The 24,632-nt window shown below is 35.1% G+C and overlaps 1 protein-coding gene across 4 annotated transcripts in view; it reads right to left on the reverse strand.

Annotated features, from left to right (window-relative positions):
- Positions 1-24,632, reverse strand: part of FGF13 (fibroblast growth factor 13) — a 615,132-nt gene that overhangs the window by 472,658 nt on the left and 117,842 nt on the right. The window lies entirely within an intron of this gene.

The following is a 24,632-nucleotide window of genomic DNA, read 5'->3' on the forward strand; positions in this document are numbered from 1 at the left end:
ATACTGATAAATTTGTAATTATTTATTTATTTCCTTAAAATATTTAGTTTAATAGCACGGGCAACGAATATTTAAGGAACTAATTTCCCCGAATATTTCTTATGAAAAATGTGCCCAAATATTTCACGCGTGCACAAGCCTAACAAACGGAGTCCAATATTAACCCCTTAATGACTGAGGTTTTTCCCTGTTTCCATTCTTAAATGACAAAGGCAATTTGGGCATTTTTGTTCACTATTGGTTTATACTTAATTGTATGCTCTGATAAGTTTAACACATAAACAGGCCTTTCTTGTGATACTCTATAAGGGTACATAAAATAACAATAAATAGGAATTTAATTCTGAAAAAATAAGGCAACATGAAAAAATCATCAACTTTTTTTTTCTTTACAACCATTTAAGCAAATTAGTATAGCTAAAGAAAAATACCTCAAAATAAATTCATTATGTTTCCTAATTTTAGGAATACCCTCTTTGTCTACGTTTCTAAGTAATTTATAGAAAATATAGACCACATACTATAAAGATGGAATTATTGGATTAAAGGGACAGTCTACACCAAAATGATTATTGTTTAAAAAGATAGATAATCCCTTTAATACCAATTTCCCAGTTTTGCATAACCAAATGGTTAAATTAATATACTTTTTACCTCTGTGATTACCTTGCATCTAAACCTCTGCAGACTGCCCCCTTATCTCAGTGCTATTTATATATTTGCATTTTAGCTCATTTGTGCTGCTTCATGAATAACTCCACTGGAGTGAGCAAATTGTCATCTGTATGGAACACATGAACCAGCAGTGTCTTGCTGTGAAAAGCTATAAAAATGCTCTGAGATAACATGCAGTCTGTAGTGGCTTACAGACATGCAGAAATTTAGAGGTTTAAAGGTTATAAAGTATATATTGATATAACAATGTTGGCTGTGCAATGCTGGGGAATTTGTAGTAAAAGCATTATCTATCTTTTTAAAAATAATTGTTTTTGGAGTGGACTATCCCTTTAATGCTAAAATATGCTATGCTTGGATTGAAAGCTAAATAGGGGTCATCCAATTAAAAACAGCTAGACAAAAGTATATATTTATAGAATTTAGACACCCCAGGGTACTTATCTAGAGGTATTTTAACACGTTTTGTTTAACCATTTTATTGCCAAGGGCAGAGAAATAAATTTAGTGGTAAAAAAAAACTCATACAAAAAACTTTATTAAAATAAAATAATAAAAAAATGATCTTTATTAAAAAAAAAATACTAAAAAAATATACTTTATTAAAATCAATTTAACATTATTTTTTACTCGGACAGAAAGGGATGGGTCCAAGAGAAGCCATTGTTAACAAACAATGGCTTGTCATTTTCAACATATGTCACAGTGATCACTTGAACATGGGCCACTTATTCGGCAACTCCAGATAGCCTCACTCCTGAGTAACTGGCCACTGAGTTAAGCAAAATTGGCAAATATTGGCACAGTGTCAGTTTGTTAAATAGGATATAGAGGTAAATGTACTTGAGGGAAAAGGGTGAGGGATAGAGAAGGACTGAGAGCAGATTAGTTAGCACTCTTACTCCTATCAATTGTATAATGCTGTAATTACACAGCTAAGATGTGTGAAAAATGTAGGTATTTAAAAATAAAAAATTAAGTATGGAAAAAGTGATACAAAAATCACCTAATTCTAATCCACTATAGAACTGAGTTACAAACAAACACCAAAGAGACTGCACTGTTATGCTGAGTGCCACCCCCCTGTGTTCCTGGCCGATAGCAGGAATCATCGGCATCAGGTGCCAGGGGTAACACAAAGTAGCGCAGTGAAGCATCAACAATGGTGAATGAGAATAATTAAAATAATTAATAAGCCACAAACGCGTTTCGGCCTTTCTCAATGTGATTTTAGTTCAAAATGACAAGCCGAATTTCTGCTGCAGCCTCTTTTTAAACCTATGGAAAAAATTTATTACACCAATCCCCTAAGCTAATTTGGGCTCGCCTCTATATTGACCAATGATGAAGGGTTGTTCTCATCTTAGTGTAGTGCTATGTAGCGTGCATCTAGATTGGACAGAGTGAGAAGTGGATGGCCCAATCAAATTCTTGGTACGAGACAAGCCCCTCATATGCGTCCGTAGCTAGGAATCTGTTATATAGAAAGCGGAGCAATCGCTACTATAGATAACATTAACACAGGTTTTATTCCTTTTACACTGTTACAAAAGTGGATAATTATTTACAGTTTCTATTGGTCTACCCATTGTACAGATAGTTAAATATTTCCCAGATGTAATATGCTCATAATACGCCGCATTCTCACAGAGTTATCTCTACATGTTTGCCCAATTATTATACATGATTTTTGAAAAATTGTTGGTAACATCCTATTTTTAAATTGGATATAGCAATAGAGGCTGCTTATGTATTCCACCTATGGGGAGTGTAATTATAAGTAAAGAGGACAACAGATTATTAAAGGGACAGTCTACACCAGAATTTTTATTGTTTTAAAAGATAGATAATCCCTTTATTACCCATTTCCCAGTTTTGCATAACCAACACAGTTATAATAATATACTTTTAACCTCTGTGATTATATTGTATCTAAGCCTCTGCAAACTGCCCCTTTTTCAGTTCTTTTGACAGACTTGCAGTCTAGCCAATCAGTGTCTGCTCCCAGATAACTTCTCGTGCACAAGCACAGTGTTATCTATATGAAATACGTGAACTAACACCATCTAGTGGTGAAAAACTGTTAAAATGCAATCTGAAAGAGGTGGGCTTCAAGGTCTTAGAAATTAGCATATGAACCTCCTAGGTTAAGCTTTCAACTAAGAATACCAAGAGAACAAAGCAAAATTGGTGCTAAAAGTAAATTGGAAAATTGTTTAAAATTACATGCTCTATCTGAATCATGAAAGTTTATTTTGGCCTAGACTGTCCCTTTAAGAGAACAGCAATTTATTATATGACATGCACACCCTGAATTTGACCATCTTAAGTTGTAGTTATATCACCGAAAAATGCTATCCTCACATATACGATTGCTAACTAGTTAGTGATGTAGTATGTTGTATCTAAACTCATACTTATCCCAAAATGATAATGGGTTTAGATAAAAATCTTTGAGGAATTATTTATACATGTTTCTAAATAAACCAAAACACCCTTAAAATTTATAGGTATTATAGTATGATCGCCCTTTCGGGGTGCACGTCATAATATGGGTACATTAAAGTGCTACATAAACTGTATACTGATATAGTATTATTGGAATTATACATTGAGCTGAAATAGGCCATAAACCTAAGAAATGGTTCAGTCTTAAGAAGACTCTACCTGTATAGCTTCAAGTAGGTAGGCATGGAAGATTGGAAAATAGATTATATTGTACTTATATTTCTGTACTCATTTCCATTAATAAAATCTTCACATCAATAGCCAACCATGTTACAATTCTTAATCTTATCAGCGATTAGCACATTTAAAGATAAACCCAAAAATTGTTGTTTTCATTCATGCCATAGGGCATTACAGAATTAAGCCTTTTCAGTATCACCCCCACTAATCCCAGGTTTCAGAGTCTCTAGGCCCCAACATTTAAAGTCTTGAGTGTTGCCATTATGATTTTGTAAAAAATGTCTAGTCACACTTGTTATTTTCTTGCATTTCTCAGTGCCTTTTTTGTTTAACCTGATGTTGCTTAAATGCTCTGTCATTCTTTTTCCAAGACATCTGGTAGTCATTACTGCATAGATTAAATTACAATCACAAGATACACAGTATATCATGTTAGTACTTTTACAGTTTATATGGTTATCAATGGTCCACTTCTTTTGGAACCTGCAAATTATGGTTTTCTTCTTAACCATATGTTGACATACTTTACAGCTGCCACATGCAATTGACCCTTTATATAGTGGGGTTTTATTAGCATTTCTGTTAAAGTGACTTGTTGTAAGGCAGTCACTACGATTATTGGCCCTTCTGTATGTAAATAGTGGTTTCTCAGGAATGACTGTCTGTAATTGTTAGTCAGCTTTCAAAACATGCCAATGTTTCTGTATTATATTAGAGACAGAATGACTCTGATTTGTGTATGTAGATATAAACCTGAGGGGATTAGTATTCTGGGTACTTTTAGGCATTAAAAGTTCAGATCTATTTTTCCTTAAAGCCTTGTTGTATGCTTTAGCTAAAGCTTTTTTTGAATAGCCTCTCTGAAGCAGTCTTGTTCTTAGATCTTGTGCTGCTTTGTTAAAAGATTCTACTGTAGAGCAATTTCTATGAATCCTCAGGTATTCACCTATTGGTAAACTTTGAATAGTATTTGGATGATGGTAACTATCTGCACATAATATGTTATTTGTTGATGTGGGCTTTCTATATGTATCAGTTTCCAAGAGATTTTCAACCTTTCTTATAGTTAAATCCAAAAATTCCACTTTATGCTTGTCTGTTACCATAATGAGAAATAACCCTAAAGGATTTGTATTGAGATTGGAAATAAATTCCAGTAAGAGTTTGTTCGAGCCCTCCCATACAAAAAAGATGTCATCTATATACCTGGACCAGTGGATAATATGTTGGGTAAAACGATTCAGTGTGTTGTAAAACACTATGGTTTCTTCCCACCAGCCCAGGTATATTTAGCAGAAAATGTGAAACTGCCTTACATCCCCATTTAGTATCAATGCTGGTATAAAGTGATTCCACATCACAAGTGACCAAGATCGAATTAGGGATTATTGAAATTTTATCAATTTTGTTTAATACGTGCATGGTATCTCGAGTATGAGATGGTAAGGATTCAACAACTTATCAAAGTCTGGCGTCAACATATTTGCTTGCCTTCTCTGTCAGAGATCCTATTCCTGAGACAATTGGTCTTCCTGGGGGACATGACAGGTTTTTTGTGTATCTTGGGCAGCAGATATAGAGTCGCTACTTTAGGTTGTTTGGTCTCTAGGAATTTGAACTCTTTGTTATCAATTATGCCTTCACAGAGTGCTGAACTAATAAGTGTATTATATTGCTTAAGAAAACTCTCTGTGGGATTACTGAAGAGATTCTTATAGTTCTTATTGTTATTAAGTTGTCTTTTGGCTTTTTCTATGTACATGTGGGTAGGCCATAAAAAATATTGTCACCTTTATCACTTTGTTTGATTTGAGTATCTGACCATTGTGTTAGTTCTTTAAGAGCCTGTTTTTCTTCCTTTGATAGATTATTAGCACAGTACTCTTTATTTTCAGATAACCTCAGAATATCTTTACATTCCAAATCCAAAAAGGGTATGGTATTGTGAGAGATACTACTATGTGGTACAAAGTGTGATTTTAATTTTAACACATTTCTTCAGTTAGTGTCCCCATGTATAGCATCAGTATTATCCACACTAGATTCCTCTAATAGAGAAATCAAATCATTAATAGCAGCCATATCTGCTTTGTCTAAAGACTCATTTTCTGTGTTCCTAGCAAAGTATTTATTTAGCAATATTTTACATGTAAACAGCTGAACATCTTTAATGACTTCGAACTTGTCAATAGTGGGTGTTGGTACAAATGTAAGACCTTTTTTGAGGACTGAAATTTGCGTGTGAGTAAGTGATTTGTCTGTAAGATTTATTATGTTTAATTCTGATTGCTTGATTTGTTCTTCTTGTTCTGGGGTTTCAAATGGAATTTTACTTGCTTCCTTGTTCTTGGCCTTATTTCTCTTTCCTCTGCGGGTTCTCCGCCTAAAGGGACACTTTCTGCATTACCATGAAGAGTTATTTTATTTCTCAAAATAGGTCTGGGTCTCACTTCTTCATCAGAGATATCTATGTCAGTTTCACATTCCCTATCAGAGATATCAGAATCACTACCTGTATTTTTGTTCTGATTCCAAAGGTAGACCTTATTATTAGCGTAGTCATTAACATCTCTGTCAATTTTTCTTTCCTTCTTATCCGTTATCTCTTGTGATTTTTCCATTTCATGTTCTATGAGGAATCCAATAAGGTTAAAGGAACATTCTGTTAAGGCCTCTTCTCATTTGGTTTTAAGTTCTGTTTTTAAGTTTTGGAAGGTAGGGAACATTTTAAGGCGTAAGCCTCTAGGAATTACATTATTCTCTGTGTAAAAGTTAAACATGCCTATATTCCATTGTCTTTTTATCTGTTTTTTTTTTCTTATTTTCTTAAGATTTTCTTAAGATTTTTAAGAGATTTTAACCATTCCCCAGTTAGTTCATTATCCTTAGTGTTTTTATTTTTCAAGTCAACAGTTTTTAATATCTTCATCCATCCGGCGCGGACCGGCTCCATCTTCAAGACATCCAACGCAGAGCATCCTCTTCAATCGACGGCTTCTTCAGAATGAAGGTTCCTTTAAATGACATCATCCAAGATGGTGTCCCTTAGATTCCGATTGGCTGATAAAATTCTATCAGCCAATCAGAATTAAGGTTGAAAAAATCCTATTGGCTGATCCAATCAACCAATAGGATTGAGCTTGCATTCTATTGGCTGTTCCGGGGCGGCAGATTAGGGGTTAATAAGTATAATGTAGGTGGTGTCGGTGTCGTGGTGTCAGATTAGGGGTTAATAATTATAATGTAGGTGGAAGCAGTGTAGGGGGCGGCAGATTAGGGGTGTTTAGACTTGGGCTACATGTTAGGGTGTTAGGTATAAACGTTATTTTTATTCTCCCATAGGAATCAATGGGATAATCGGGCAGCAGCGAACATAAGCTTTTGCTGTTTTCAGACTCCCATTGATTCTTATGGCATCCGCCGCCTCCAGGGCGGCGGATTGAAAACCAGGTACGCTGGGCCGGAATAGTGGAAAGTGTACCTGGTAGTTATTTGATAACTTGCAAAAGTAGTCAGATAGTGTTGAATTTGCATTCAGAACATCTGTAGTGACGTAAGCATCGATCTGTGTAGGACTGAAACCGGCGGATCGTATGTTACGTCACAAAATTCTACTTTTGCTGATCTGTAGGCTTTGATAAATAAGGAGAATCAAGCTCTCCACAATTACACTGTGGAATTCCACCGTATTTTCAGTTGACGGCTTGATAAATAGGCCCCATTGCCTAAATTGTCTAAGCTTATCTGAAATTTTAACAACAATGATTAAGAAATATAACATTCATAGGTAAATCAGCATATAACTAAACATCTGAGGCTAATCAACCTCTTAAAGGGACACTCAATCAAAATTAAACTTTCATTATTCAGAAAGAGCATGCCATTTTAAACAACTTTCCAATTTACTTCCATTAACTAAATGTGCACAGTCTTTTTATATTTAAACTTTTTGAGTCACCAGCTCCTACTGAGCATGTTCAAGTACATGGTATGTGTATGCATTTGGGATTAGCTGATGGCTGTCACATGATACAGGGGGAGTGGAAAAAGACATAACTTTTAAAATTGTCAGAAAAAATCTACTACTCATTTGAAGTTCAGACTAAGTGCTATTGAATTGTCTTGTTATCTTGCATTTGTTGATTATGCAAATCTATGTGATGACTGGTCCTTTAAACATAGGCGGTAACTGGAGATTCGGCTGTGTTAGCACAAAGGTAAAGTCAGAAAGACTTATGTCCAGAATTAAAGAGTGCTGAATTCCCTTTCTTTTTAAGTGGATAAAGATATCCTCTTTTTCTCTCTATTTAATGTTAAAGATTATTTAATTTAAAGGGTCTGCACTATTACCTTTCAAAAGGCATGTTTTTTACACATTTTTTTTTCTCCATTGACTTCTATGGGGGAATACGTGAACATGCACGGAATACGTGAACATGCACGTGATATTCTAACTTTGACATTTCATGCTTGTCGGATTAGCGAGCAAAAACTGTTTACTTTCAACCTATAATACGGACGCAACCCAAGGAGAGCAAAAAGCTTACTTCTAGCGCAATTAACACTCGAGTGGGCGCATTAATTTGGGTGCCACTTGTAATCTGGCCGTCAATGGACAACCGATGAGCTTATCTCTTATAAATAAGAAGAATCACAAACATAATCACATTTTCAAAACAAGGTACAATACTAAAGTTTATATATCTATACATTTGCAAGCAACTTTAAAGCCTACATTCTATCACCAGTATCCCAGCACTGCAAGCAAGCAACTTTAAAGGTAATTAATCTGAATGATCTCTCCAATCAAGACAATGAGTGCATTTATTTCTTATAGCTGTTGGGCTAATATGGACTTGTTAATAACCTTTATTATTGTAACACTCGAACCTCTCTTTTCTCCCCTCCACTCTTTTTAAACTACACCTCCCCCCATATTGTATCAACAGGAAGCTTTACCTTACCTCTCTCTTTCTCAGAACCTACATTCTATCACCAGTATCCCAGCCCTGCACGCACTAGCCCTCCAATCCCCCCTCCACCACCCACCCTGGTGCTTACCTTAATATATAAACACCTCCTAACAGCAATTGGGTGCAGCTTTCACTAATGAACCAGGATAGAGACACTACTTCACACTCACGGCCTCTGTACTGACACTTTACAATATTCTGTTACACTTTCCTAATCCTCATTTGCTCATTTACCACACATTTTACTCACTAAGTTTGCACTGCCTTATATCAGACATATTTACCTTCTCCCTTACCTTCTGTGCCCATTCCCTTGAGAGCCTCTCTACCTGTAGGCCACTTTGTATTTAAAGAGAACTACTACTGATTGTGCTCAAGGCCAGGGCATTCCTCTCCTTTTGTATATCTCAATTATTGCACCTACAACTGTATTGTACCCCTACTGTACTTGTTTGTTTGTGTATGTAATGCATCCCTGTAATGTTTTATTATTTCTTGTATAATCTGTTGGCGCTTTATAAATACCTGATAATAATAATTTGTCTCACCACATAATAATACAATATTTAAAATGTTCTCTTTAATTAGATTACTAGCTAAAAAATATAAATCAGTCTATTTTCGATATTATAAATCAGAAAATCCTTTCAGGTTATACATATGCTTATTAAGTTGTTGACATTTGCTCTCAATTCCTAATATATACAACTATTGTAAGCTTGCAAACCAATACTTTACAGTAGAAGACATTTGCATATTACCTTTAAAGGGTGATATTATGATTCAGATAGAGCATGGGATTTTAAACAACTTTCTAATTTTCTTTGTTCTCTTGATATCTTTTGTTGAAAAGCAGGGATGTATGCTTAGGAGCCAGCCCATTTCTGGAAACACTATATGGCAGCAGTTATGGAAGAATATTACCCATTTGCAAGAGTACTAGATCATAGCACTATTTCCTGCCATATAGTGCTCCAGATACCCACATAGTTATATCTTCAACACAGAATATCCAGGGAACTAAGCAAACTTGACAATAGGGCCCCTATTTATCAAATGTCTTGCGGACCTGATCTGACAGTGCGGATCAGGTCTGCAAGACATCGCTGAATGCGGAGAGCAATACGCTCTCCGTATTCAGCATTGCACCAGCTGCTGGTGCAACGCCACCCCCTGCAGACTCGCGGCCAATGGGCCGCCAGCAGGGAGGTGTCACTCAACCCGATTGTACTCGATCAGGTTGATTTCTGGCGATTCCTGTCCAACTGCTCAGAGCAGGAGGACAGCGTTATGGAGCAGCGGTCTTTGTGACCTCTGCTTCATAACTGCTGTTTCTGGCGAGTCTGAAGACTCGCCAGAAACACGGGCCATCAAGCTCATTTTGGAGCTTGATAGATAGGCCCCTAGAAGTAAATTGGAAAAAAAAATGGTATGCTCTGTCTGAATCACAAAATATTTTTGGGGGGTTTCATATCCTAACTAGAAAAGGCCAGTTTTCTTTGAAAATTACACCAGATTAAAAAAAAAATACCTAGTTCTGCTGAACAGATTTGATAAAAAGATCAAATGAAACTTTGTCTATTTCCCTTTGACTAAGATTATCTAACCAGGCTTATTTATAAATTCTGTGAAGAAAAAACATCATCTCTTCATTCATTGTAAGCATGGATCACAACGTCACTGCTTCTAAATAGTCTTTCCCCTTGGCAGTCTCTCTGTGTTACGAACAGTACATCGTTTATGTAGAACAGAACGATACAGGCCACAGCAGTTCAGCCAACTTGTCTTCTAATATCTTTTATTGGCTTATTAATGATGGATTTTGTAGCAAACTCTGCCCTCAATCTTAATTCACAGTTGCCTAACACGTGCATAATGTAGTCCAGCTTTTTTTTTTACATGGCTCCTGAACATCTATAAATCTTTTACTGAAAGCTGAAGAGTATTTCCACTCAGTGATTACTTCATATGAAAAAATAGCCAAAGTGGGAAAAGATTATTTATAACTCCTGAAGATTGAATAATAGAAAAAGATGAAATGATTAAGTGCTGCTGTGCAACAGAGATGGAAAAGGACATTATAGTCATAAGCATTAATATTTTCTGACAGCAACAGTAAAAAAGAAAATAAAATGGAAAATAATTTACCCTTATGATGGACTTTTGAGATCAGTTTATGAGTCTGGAAACCACATCATTTCTAACATATGCATCGTTTACACTTTTAATCCCCCTTGCAAGGTTATGGACTACAGCTTGACCCCTGTACATTTGCCTCAAGTTATTTGTTGAAAATCTTTTCTTGCCTTGGATTGTTATAGTAAAGGGACATTAAGGCCATTTTGAAAAAAATGTATGCATCAGAACTTATTCCGTGCATTGAAAAATAACTGCCTACAAAAAAAAACATCAGTGTCATATTCTTAGAAAAAATATCTACTGGGGGCAACAGGGCAATTGCTCCCTCCATCAGCTAGACTGGCTGCTGTCACAGTGACAGCCAGTGCTTGTGGTCAGCACCTTTGTGACAGTTTTGAATAAGCAGATGACGCTTTTACAAGAAGTTTTCTTCTAGTTCCACACTGGTATTTGCTCTCTAAGCACCAGCCAGAGCTCCCGTCCTGCAAGTGCCCTACTTGGCTTGACAGGAAGGTGATTTGCTGCTGCATGGATGGGATGCATCATTCATTAGTTGGGTTGGCTGTGTTATTTGGTGCAGGGTTAGGTAAATTGAGCTGCTGTTGTAAAGGAAGCAGTGTAATTGTGTAAATCCTCATGTGTGTGAGTGTGTGTGTGTGTATCTATATGTGTATGTGTGTGTGTAGGTATATGTTTGTGTGTGTGCACTTGTGTGTGTTTATATATGTGTGAGTGTGTGTGTTTGTGCGTGTGTACATATATATGTGTGTGTGTGTTTATGTGTGAGTATGTGTGTTTATATATGCGTACACATGTGTGTGCATATATGTATGTATGTTTGTGTGCATATATATGTGTGTGTGTGTGTGTGTTTATGTGTGTGGACATATATATGCATGTGTGTGTTTATGTGTGAGTATGTATTTGTGTGTGTACATATATGTATGTGTGTGTTTATATATGTGTGAGTATGTGTGTGTGGTTTTTGTGTGTATGTATATGCATGTGTGCGTGCGTTTATATATGTGTGAGTATGTGTATGTATCTGTATGTGTGTGTCTCTGTCTTTCTGTGTGTATATGTATATGGGTGTTTATTTATGTGTGTTTCTTTAGTCAACTGTGGCCAACTCTAATCTTTTCATATTCCATTTACACTCTGAATACATAACCTGCTAAATGATCGTAGCTTTCAGAAGTTCCTTGCTTTGATGTCTAAACTAACCAGGAGAAATGGAAAACTAATATTTGTAGTCAGATAACTACAGTAATCATTTATATGCACAATCAAAACTATTGTGATCTGTTGCATCGGCTATAACAAATAATGGCCTATAGTTATCAATGTCTGTCGGACCTGATCCGACAGAGCGGATCAGGTCCGACAGACATCGCTGAATATGGCGAGCAATACGCTCGCCGTATTCAGCATTGCACCAGCAGCTCACAAGAGCTGCTGGTGCAACGCCGCCCCCTGCAGACTGGGCCGCCAGCAGGGGGGTGTCAATCAACCCGATCGTATTCGATCGGGTTGATTTCCGGCGATGTCTGTCCGCCTGCTCAGAGCAGGCGGAAAGGTTATGGAGCAGCGGTCTTTCTGACTGCTGCTTCATAACTGCTGTTTTTGGCGAGCCTGCAGGCTCGCCAGAAACACGGGGAATCAAGCTCCATACGGAGCTTGATAAATATGCCCCATTGTGTCAATTTTAATATGCACCAGATCATTTGCATCTTAGAATTTAAAGGGTTAGAAATCTTTACTTTGAAATGTAATACAGAATACATAATCACTTAGGTATGGTGTCCTAGATTAAAATCTACTGATTCTTACCTTACATAAAGCTTTAATGTGTAAAAAATAAATTATATTTTATTTTCCCCTGTAAACAGCCGTAACGACTGTCCATAAATGTATGCTGGAGTTGCAAATAATCTGTGCAAGCTATTCCTCCAATAGCGCTGCAGCACTGATCATGAAATTTGAATATTTCAATGAGCTATGGTCCTCACTTTCAGCATTGTAATTTGTGTGAGTGCTCGCATGCGCAATGCACAGTGAATCTGCATACCTACAATATCAAACGCGCATATATTGTGTACATTATAACTGAGCTGCCGTTTTGAGCCAATAATGTTTATTTCCAGTTGTTATTCTGCTCTGTGAACTACTACAATGTGAACTGTTGCCACAGCATCCCTCCATCTTCATCTCTCTGGTGCGCCACGCCCACTCCTACATCATGCATCTGGCGAGGTGTTGATGACCCGTGCGGCTGAAGCTGCAGAAGACAAGTAACATACAAGTGTGCATGCGTTGCAAGAAGTTACTTCAACTGCGCATGCGTGACGTCATATTAGTTCTATCTAGGTAGAAATTGTTAATTTGGCTGCATAATGATACAAAAGAAGGGTTTGGCAGCATTTATATTTCATTTTGCAAATTGCATGTAAATGCTAAAAAATGGCTTATAGGCGTTATTTGCGAATTTTAATAACTGAATATGAAGTTTTAAAAAATACAAAAACATGTTTGGGGTTTACTATCCCTTTAATTAAAAATAAATACTCTGACTGAATTTGTACGGTCCAGTTTTACTGTTTAAAAAACATGAGCTTTACTTTATACAAAATTTCACATAGGCTCATAAATCTGAAAAACATATTTAAAATGATCATTTAATATTAACCATCTACAGACAAATCAAGCCAAGTATCCGCCAACCATTTTAGATATTTCTGTAACTGAAGCCATATGATCAAACCTTTTTTTTAACCTGCATAACATTAAGATGGCCACGATGCTGCCAGAATCCACAACATCAGTGCACTATATCAACAATGAAACAAGAGGAAAGTATAAAAACGTATATTTAGGGGGATAGGGGTTAACTTCTCAGTATACTTGGTCTCTTTCAATTTAAAAATTAGGCTGGTAGACCCCCTATTTTTCCCTCATAACATAGTAACTGAGAAGCCCTGTTCTTTCGCCCAAAGTCTCACCACCATTTTTGAGCTGTCGTGACTGCGCTATAGGGTAAGATATATATCTCAAGCATTTTATATATCATAAACAAGTCAGCATGATCTTAATTATAATTTGCTTTAGAAATTCATCCTACTAGAAGGTAGCTAATGCATATCTTTACAAGAAAACAAGAGTAACCTGTGTTTAGCTCCAGGTGGGAAATCAAACAGTCAGCTCATCCATAATCACAATTGTGAAATGAAAAATAAAGCGTACAAACAGTACCTCGAAAAGATCAGTTCTCTAATCACTCACATGCAGATTGTCCACCGATATATTTCTGTGAATTCCTTTCTCAGGAACTCTTCGACCACGTTTTGTATCAAGGAGTGAAACAAACGGTAGCCCCTGACTTTGGCGTTCATATGGGCAAACTGCATCACACGTTGCACCCACAATGTCTGTCCAATGGGGAATATTGTAGAAATGCTGTAAATTGGCGTTTGTAATGGAAGGTGCAGAGTCTCAGTCAAGGAAATTTAAGTAAGTAAAAATCAGGAAAAACTAGCGAGTACCACTCGTGAATCCACTTAATAGCTGCTTTATTAAGATATGCACAAAATAGATGCTAAAACATCCAAAACATCAAGAGTGACATGCGCAAGCCTTGATCTTACGCGTTTTGGCTTGTTATGCCTTATTCATAGACCTTAATGCTGAGTTCTACGTTCAACTTAAAAACCTGTCTCACACTTTTGATTGGTTCATGCTACACACATGTCAAATGATGACACTTAATTTAGAGCACATTATCTGATGAACATATACAAAGTGATACTTTTACACACATAAAGTTGATAGTAAAACAAATATTACAAATCATGAATGGATACTGTGTGCGATATGGACCCCATGCTAGTCTGCACATAGCACAGACTAGAAGAAGATTAAGAAAAGAAATAAAAGAGAAAAAAAGCAGAGAACCTCTGGTCTCAAAATAGTTATAAAACCCTTCATAGGGAACCAATTCACACACAGTACCAACCCTTACAATAGGTATAATGGGCATATTTATGTTTATTGATCACCATATGTAGAAGCATACAAAAAAGAAATAAGGTAAATTAAAGTGAATTAAGCCAAATAGCACACTTTGTTATTATTATTCCTAGACTCTTAGAGTGGGATTAGATCCCTTATATCATTTGATGGCTATATCATAACTTTTTCTAACAAAGGAATCCTTTAATTTCCTTATGCCAGTAATTTATATCTCCTGCAATATTGAAACCTTGAAGTTTCCTTGTCCTCAACTGGAAAATCCAAAAGGCTTTCCTCTATATAAGTTTAGTAGTTCTTACACAATTAAAGGGACAGTATACTGTAAACTAGTTTTTACCTTAATGTGTTTACAATTGCTTTTTTTACCAACTGCAGAGTAAAAAAATGTATGAAAATTAGCTTTTTAAGGTTTATTTCTGTATATTAAAGCTCTGATTTTGTGTTTTGAAGCCACAGCCTAATAAAATGGGTTGAGCTTGTAGGTATAATCTGATCTCATTACTGTATCACATTGTGCACATATACCTGCTTCTTTATCTTATATCTGTCCTTAAAACAATCACCAGTACTTTGAGAGAACAATGGAAAATCAACATTTTATTACCTTATCTCTGCTTTATCACACTGGGAGTGTAATTTCTTCTGCTGGCTATGTTTACAAATCTTATCTATAGCTGGTACGCGCGGCCACAAACTTTCAGAATAGGTGGGGATACCACATGCTAAATTAACAATTTCAAATGCCAATATAAGGGTAAAGGAGCTACTTGTAAACAATTTAATACACTCCAGCAGGTAAAGTGGATCATTGGGAACAAATTAAAGGGGAGAAAATTTTTGAGTAAACTGTCCCTTTAAATTCAAATACTGTGATTTTTAAACCCAATTGTTTTATGATTCGGAAAGAGCATATAATTTAAAATAAACTTTCCAATTTACTTCTGTTATCAAATTTGTGTCGTATCCATGTTATTCTTTGTTGAAGAGATATCAAGATAGGTAGCGTGCACATGTTTTGAGCAGTACATGACAGGAAAAAAAAGCTGCCATCTAGTGCTCTTTCTAATGGATAACATTTTTGCAAAACTGCTGCCATATACTGTAGACACATTCACACTTCTGAACTTACCTTCCTCCTTGTAAACAAAGGATAACAAATTTGATAATAGAAGTAGATTGGAAAGCCGTTTAAAATTGTATGTTCTATTTGAATCATGACAGAAAAATATTGAGATTGATGTCCCTTTAATCCCTCATAAACACAGGATCATTTCAGTTCTATATAGGTACAGGGAGGTCTAAGCTCGTTAGAGCATTTTCTTTTGGAATGCTGTGTCCTTTTAAAGTAAAGCAAATACTATTCTGCAACAATGAAGATGATATTTGCAAACTCTGGATATGCTGCTCACAGCTACAGATATTTTAGAAGATATATATCATCCATTTCAATAGAACATTATAATTATTAAACATGGGGCATTAATAATTCTTTTTTTTTTTAATCGTACAAAGCAATATAATAAAAGTGATTAAATGTAGTTTTTGGTGAGCAGGGCTCGTGCAAACTCAGCTAACAATGTAAGCAATATGTTGGTTAGACGTGATGTTCCTACAGAATGAAAATCAATGCTTTGCTTACAACAAATCTACAGCACCACAAGTAAGAACATAATTTTATTGTTCTTGGGTCTCTGGACAATAACCAAGGAACAAAGCATTGCCTTTCAAGAAGAGAAACATTGGATTTTTTATCAAGTATGGCCAACCAATTTTGAGTCTGCAATATCTTCTCAGCAATTACCCACATAGAAATCTATTCTGCAGAATTAATTATTGTAGATCATCATTGATCACCTTTTCCAATACAACAATGATAGCAAAATCTCTATAGCATTACTTTTTTTTTCCTACTATCATAATCCAGCATAATTAAAAAGAGCAAGTTTCTTACGCAATAATTCTGTCTTTGTTTACTGTATTTCTCCATGCGAGACATCATTACATGATTAGATAGACATATATATTTTGTGCACAATGTATAGATTTAATCACAATATTTATGACCAAATTAAGTATATTCAGATGTTACAAATGCACCTTTAATACTTTACTTTTAATGTAGTTTTGGCACTAATTATTCCTCTTGTTCTCTTTTAACCTATATATGTAATACATATGGTGGTGGAAATATTTGTACTATAGTTTACCCATCAGGGGAGGAAAAGCTACTAGTCCAGAGGAGAAAAAGTAGTCCAATAAATGTTAAAGATATGGAAAAGGGCACATTTTGGACTTGTGCGCTGCAATGTCTTAGTTGCCCAGGACTAGTAACAATTTCAAGCCCTGCGATATGCAGCTAAATCTGCCAACTGAGCTCATTTATAGTTTGCTACAATATGCACCCATAAGGGTCAAGTCTTATATATATTGTGATGCGTATTATTGCAAACAATAACTGTAACCTCTAATTCATGTACCTAGAAGCATATTAAACTTCAAAAGAAAACTCAGCATTACTTATCAAAACCATTGAAAACCTTTATATTTGCATGAAAACAATTTGAAAGCTTAGATCTTTGCATGGAAACCATATACAGGTTTGTTATGAATTAGTCATTTATTTATTTGCTTATTTCTAGTGCCATCAATATTTTATTTATTAAAAAAAAAAAGCAAAATGAATCCTTTTTTTATTTAAGTAATAAATAATTGTTGTATGCATTTTTTTTTCTGTGTGTGTGCCATTATCTTAGGACTATTTGCCCCAAGGTTTACACTGCAGTACTTCATCAAGCAGACTGAGAACTACCAAATTTGGATTTGTGTGGCTGTGATAATTCTATGTTGTTTTTGTAATAGAAATTCCTACAGTAGTCTACAGTGTGAAAAATTGCAAGCCCATATTGTTTCTTGCAACAAATAAGGGAAGTATTGGTTTACAACAATAATTTATAACATATTCTGTAATAACAGGGACCATTCAGTCATTAAGATTATATAACTCCAATTAAATTATTGCTTATTTATCGTTTGTATTTTTTTTTTTAATTATTGCTATGGACTATCCTAGTGCAGGGTCCTTAAAAGTTCTGAATCTTTGTTTTATTTGTCCCCAATAGCATGTTCTATTACTACAGACCTATCATTGTTTGAAAAAAAAAAATATATAAATCCTTTAAGAGACATGAAACCCAAAATTGTTCTTTCATGATTCAGATGGAGAATACAATTTAAACAACTTTCTAATTTACTTCTATTATTTAATTTGCTTCCTTCTCTTGTTATCCTTTGCTGAAAGGTTTATCTAGGGGGCAGCAGAGAACCTAGGCTCTAGCAGTTGATTGATTGTTGCATATATATATATTGACTGTGATTGGATCACCCATGTGTTCAGTTATAAACCATTACTGCATTGCTGCTCCTTCAACAAATGATACCAAAAGAATGAAACAAATTAGATAATAGAAGCAAATTAGAAAGTTGTTTAAAATTGTATTCTCTATCTGAATCATGAAAGATTTTGTTGGGTTTCATGACACTTTAAAGTGATGGTAAACTGTCCCCTTTATAAAAACAGATCCGGAATGTTTGTGATATTTTAGATGGAGTTTAATTTATCAGTTGTAATGAAGTTGTGCTATAACTTACTTTTTAATATAAATATAAAATTAAATTTTTCTGTTAGCTAAAGGTTTGAATTGTTGTCCAATCAGCACCCTGACTTCAACAAAAGTGCCATATGGGGAGAGCACTGGCTGCAGAAAAAATTCAAACCTTAAGCTCAGAAGTGGGAGGCGGATTGTGGGAAATTTGTATTTTATATCTATATTAAAAAGTAAGTTATAGAGCATCTTCATTACAACTAATGAATTAAACTCCATCTAAAATATAATTAAAGGGACACTGAACCCAAATTGTTTTCTTTCGTGATTCAGATAGAGCAGTGATTTTTAACCTTTTTTTTTGCCGTGGCACACTTTTTTACATTAAAAAATCCTGTGGCACACCACCATCCCAAAATGTTAAAAAAAATCACACATTGTAGCCTAATACAGCATATATATATACACATACACACAAACACACACATACTGTATGTATTGTGCTGTTATGCCATGCCTCCTACAAACTACCCCTGCACTGGGAGTAAAAAACAAGCAAAGTTTAAAAAATATGTCACACTGTTGTCAGTCTGCCGTGGCACACCTGAGGATCTCTCACGGCACACTAGTGTGCCACGGCACACTGGTTGAAAAACACTGAGATAGAGCATGCAATTTTAAACAACTTTCTAATTTACTCCTATTTTCAAATTTTCTTCGTTCTCTTACTATCTTTTTTTTTTTTTTTTTTAAAAAGACATCTAAGCTTTTTTTTTGGTTCAGACTCTGGACAACACTTTTTTATTGGTGGATGAATTTATCCACCAATCAAAAAGGACAACCCAGGTTGTTCACAAAAAATGGGCCGGCATCTAAACTTACATTCTTGCATTTCAAATAAAGATACCAAGAGAATAAAGAAAATTTGATAATAGGAGTAAATTAGAAAGTTGTTTAAAATGCCATGCTCTATCTGAATCACAAAAGAAAAAAATTCTGTATCTTTTTTTATATAAAGGGGAGACTTTACCATCACTTTAAATACAGCCTCTTATTCACAGTTGTACTCAGTAGATACATATGAAAAAAAATATAATGCTTAAAGGGACAGTCTAGTCAAAATTAAACCTTCATGAATCAGATAGGGCATGTAATTTTAAACAACTTTCCAATTTACTTTTATCATCAAATTTGCTTTGTTCTCTTGATATTCTTAGTTGATTGCTAAAGCTAGGTAGGCTTATATGCTAATTTCTAAGCCCTTGAATGATGTCTCTTATCTGAATGCATTTGACAGTTTTTCACAGCTAGAGGGCATTAGTCCATATGTGCCATATAGATAACATTGTGCTCATGCCTGTGGAGTTACTTATGAGAGGGCGCTGATTAATTAAATGCAAGTCTGTCAAAAGAAATGAAATAAGACTGCAGAGGCTTAGATACAAGTTAATCACATACAGGTAGGTAAAAAATATATTAATATAACCATGTTGGTTATGAAAAATTGGTAAGTAGATAATTATGGGATCATCTTTTTAAACAATGAAAATTCTGGAGTAGACTATTTCTTTAAAGGGATATGAAACACAATTTTTTTCTTTCTCGATTCAGATAGAGCATGATAGCAAGAGAACGAAGAAAACCTAATAATAGGAGTAAATTATAAAGTTGCCTAAAATTGCTTGCTCTATCTGAATCATGAAAGAAAAAAAAATGGGTTTTATATCCCTTTAACAAAGGTGAGAGAATTACACATTTTCAGGAGTTACTAAACAATCAGTTACCCTTTGCATAAAAATACAATAAGTTTTGAGGAGCACTGGTCACCAGTTAAAACTCCAAATTTATTATCCAAAGATAAAACATAATTATACAAAGGAGACAGCAATTCTTAGTGACAAAAATGCAGAGCAAAAATACAGCTGACACATTTGGGTTAAACACCATACTCCTACCTATATACTGAAATATATTTAAAATCCCACTGCATTCCTATTGGTTACATTGTATGTGATGCAACCACTGCCTATTAACTCTTGACTACCTCAAATCCTATGCACATCTCCTAAAGTTCAATATTTCATTTGGCAGTACATCTTATTTTAATAGATTGCAAACATAAAATTTTAAACTTCCTTATTTTCAATGTTCAATTGTATTGTTCTACCTTATATCCTGTAGAGAATTTTTAACTCCCTTACAACATAATGGAAAACTTTACTGTTTAATTTGATTATATTCAAACTAAATGAACTTGAAATTAAAATAAACGTAATGTCCCCTGCACCTGTACTAGTCCCCATTACAAACTCTGGGTCATTCCTTTAGAAAAGATTTTCTCAACAACACTTCTTCATCAGTTTCTCAACCCTTTATATTCACCAAATGATATTCAAATCATATTCTAAGTTTAACACTTTGGGTATCCTTGTTTGTAATTTAAACATACAGAATACTTTTTGGATAGTAATTTGTTCTTATCGCCTCCTTTTCTCGGAGGTAAAATAATTTCTATTGCTGTCCATCTAAAAATACTGGATTCTTTTAAATGTATATTAACAAAATGCTGGATAAGGGGTGTCATTAGAGTCCCAATTTAATATTTGAAAGATGCTCACTTATAAAGGATTTGACTTCACGTGTAGTTAGCCCCACATACTGCAGATCACATTCAAGTAATTAAATAAACTATGTAAGTAGATCTGCAAATCATACAGAACTTCTGAAAGCATTCACCAGTAAGGACTGAGAGCATTCTCCTACTTCTACTTTTTTTAAAACCCTTACCAAAACTGTAGTTACATCTGTACATGTCTATCAAATAACAACCTTGATGATCCACTGGAATTTGGACTGTTTAACTGTTTTAGAGATACCACATTAGCAATTGATCTATTTTTCTTATAATTAAATATGCATCCATTCTTAACCAACCCGGTTAAGCCATCATCTGTTGCTAGCATGGGGAAGTGGCGTTGATGATACAGCATATACCATTGTATACTCTGAGTAGTTAGTAATAAATGCTACACCTATAAAAGTGGAAGAAGCTATTCTCTTTTTATAATTACACTGCAAGATCTGCCTGCTCAGGCCATCTACCAATTGTCTAGCTCTCTGTACAGTTTGGTTTTTGTATCCAAGATCTTCCAGCCATTTTACTAACTTATTGGATTGTTTCTCATTTTGAATGTAATCTGAGAAGCTTCTCTTTAAACGCACAAACTGACCCTTGGCTACTGCTCGGAACACTCAATCTGGGTGACAGCTACTAGAAAACAAAAAGGTGTTCTGAGATATAGGTTACCCTCTGCATGAAAGCTGACTGTTTGCTTTGCCTACTAACAAAGCCAGTGCAGGAAATAAGATGGTGTCTTAGAAATAAATGATAATACGAGTTAACAGAAATCATACAGTAAAGTAAGAAAGTCATTTTTGTCTTTGTTTCACTCCCTATAATCATCATATTTCAGTACTGATAGAAGCAGTTTCCTGTTTTAACGCAGAGAATTTCGGAGACTTACGGTTCCTTTCCTGCAATTCAGCAGCTACAAATGATTATTCTTACAGGTGCTAATCTGTACCTATACTTTACTTTGACAGTCTGTGCATACTTTGCCAGGTTCTTAAACTTTTATGAGCTAATGATTAAAGAGATTCTGTATATTATTTCAAGTATGGTTTAGGAATATTGATCTTTCAAAGTTACTATTATACATTTAAGGGAGCACATTTTACTGCCTCTTATGAATTATCCCTGCTTGTTAATGTTGTTTATTTTTAAACAATATTCCAATCTCTTTGTTACTGAGGCAATTAACTATTATAGCACCTTAGATAAATGACATTATTTTAGGGACTCAGGGATGTGCACGTTTCTTAAATACTCTATGGCAGCTGTGTTCTGCAATATTAAGAACCATGCTTGGTCCTGAGCCCCTATACAACTACCTAGATTTACTCTTTAGCTATAGATACCAAGAAAATAAAGCAAATTTGGTAATTGAAATATATTTCATATATTATATATGTTTAATATTGACTTCCCTGTCCCTTTAAGAAGTTGTAATGATTAACCAAAGTATAATCAAAATAGTTATCGAATATATTAAAACAAACTTTTATATGTGCAAAAATAAAAAATTGTTTTATAAAGAATGAATTTAAAACATATATTATAGTTTAAATATATTAATTGTAAAATAAACTAGGATGAAGTTTAAAAGAACCTATACAAAAACACTTTTTAGGTGGTTTAGATACCCAATAAGCCATTTGGTGCAGTCTGTGTCATAATCTATACCTTTTACATTAAACTCCTCCCTCTTTCAACCCTATTTAAAGGTACAGTCAACCATAGAATTGTTATTGTTTTAAAAGATAGTTAATCCCTTTATTACCCATTCCCCAGTTTTGCATAACTAACACAGTTATATTAATATACTTTTTACCTCTGTGATTACCTTGTATCTAGGAACCTTCTTCCAGCCCCCTGATCACATGGCCGTGACTGTTTATTATCTATTGTCTTAAATTTAGCATTGTATTGTACTAGATCTTAAATAACTTTCTGTGCCTGAACACAGTGTTATCTATATAGCCCACGTGTACTTTCTGTCTCTTTGTGTTGAAAAGAGATTTAAAAAGCATGTGATAAGAGGCAGCCCTCAAAGGCTTAGAAATTAGCATATGAGCCTACCTATGTTTAGTTTAAACTAAGAATACCAAGAGAAAAAAGCAAATTTGATGATAAAAGTAAATTGGAAAGTCAATTAAAATTAAAAGTCCTATCTGAATAATGAAAGTTTAATTGATACTTGACTGTCCCTTTAAGGCGACTCCTCATTGACCATAGTGCTTGATTATTGCCAAGCAGTTAGCTGTTTTTCTCCTGAAGATATTACTAACTGTATAGTTCAAGTCTTCCTTGGGACATACTTATTCAGTTTATCTTTCATACCGGATTCCTCTTGTTGTTCATCTGAAACCTAACGGCTACACCAGATCTCTCAGCCTGTCTCTGCTACACAGACAGTCACCTTCTCTCTCTGTTCCAGATCTCCTAACCACAGCACCGGATCTCTCAGTCTGTTACTCTGCATCACAGACAGTTAGCTGACCGGAACACAATCCGGAGCGACTCTCTCCTCTTCCATCAAGCAACACGATCAGTTCTAAACCGGATTACTCCAAGGATATACCGCAAGTATTAATCACCTACCAAAGTTACTCATAGCTTTTGCTGTTTAAGAAATGTTTGTGATTACTTTTTCGGATTGACTTAAACCTCCTCCTATTATAATCGATCCCCACAAATATATATATATATATATTCTACATTTGCCTTACTACCTCTTTAAACCTGCTACCTGCCTACTAACTTTGTTTACAGCTTGCAGTAGTATCTGCATGAATGTAACTCTTTGTACTCAGGAGTATTCCATCTCGTCCTCCAAAGGGTTGTGTTTAGATCCACGTCCTCTTGCATAAAACTGCAGAACATTTGTTGTTTTCAAGCACTAAGTATCAAACTTGCTTTTTCTATCTGCTATACAATATTAGAGGTACTGGGGGTAATCCGTATTTATTGTCTACCATTCCACAACAAGTGCTACATAGTAGCTTTTCTACTCATCATTTTAATTTTTAAGTAGACACTACTTAATAGCTACATTTCATGCTTAATCAGTCTGTATATATTTAAAGTACTAGACTTCTGAGAATTAATTCAGTTAACAGGGTACGTTGCAATCTGATAATGGAGCAAAGGGTTTCAATAGGATGGACATGTTGACTATCCCTGTGAATATACCATAATGGGTATTTGGATGAATTGGAATAAACATATAAAGCTCAGTCTTAATTATTTGACAAATATCTGACATCCTTTTACTGTTTATATTGTATAGCTTTCTTATAGGTATGTGTAAATAAATAAATAGTTATCTTACTGGATATGAATACAATGTGACCATCCTGACAAGAGTAAAATGTACAATATTTTTTTAAAAATGTTTCTTTAAAAAATATTGTCTTATCCATCAACAAAAATGGTAAATGGCCCCACTTATTAAGAAGCAGGCAGACAACGTTCCTTTCCATGTAGAATTTGCAGGATGTCATTTGTCTCCCTCATTTTGTACAGGCATTTGCTTGTGCAGCCCTGAATCTGGGATGGGATGATTTAATTCCTCCAACTCTAGCCTCAGAATAAAATAGAAAATCATGACCCTAACACAAGGCCCTCACTGTTCCTCCCCTATATCTCAGACCTCCTCTCCAGACACTCCCCCTCCTGTCCCCTTTGCTCTGCTCATGACCTTCTGCTCTCCTCCTCTCTTGTTACCTTCTCACATTCTTGTCTGCAGGAACTCTCTTGAATGACCCCAATTTTGTTGAGCTTTCTGCCTCGCATCACAGGACATCTACAACAGTTGGCAACTCTTGGCTGGTCCCTCTACCCATCTGCTTCTTATATATGTTACCTTTGCATATTATACCTATGTCTATAGTGCTGCGGAATCTGTTG

Source organism: Bombina bombina, chromosome 1 (assembly GCF_027579735.1).
Source record: "Bombina bombina isolate aBomBom1 chromosome 1, aBomBom1.pri, whole genome shotgun sequence".
NCBI classification, from domain to species: domain Eukaryota; kingdom Metazoa; phylum Chordata; class Amphibia; order Anura; family Bombinatoridae; genus Bombina; species Bombina bombina.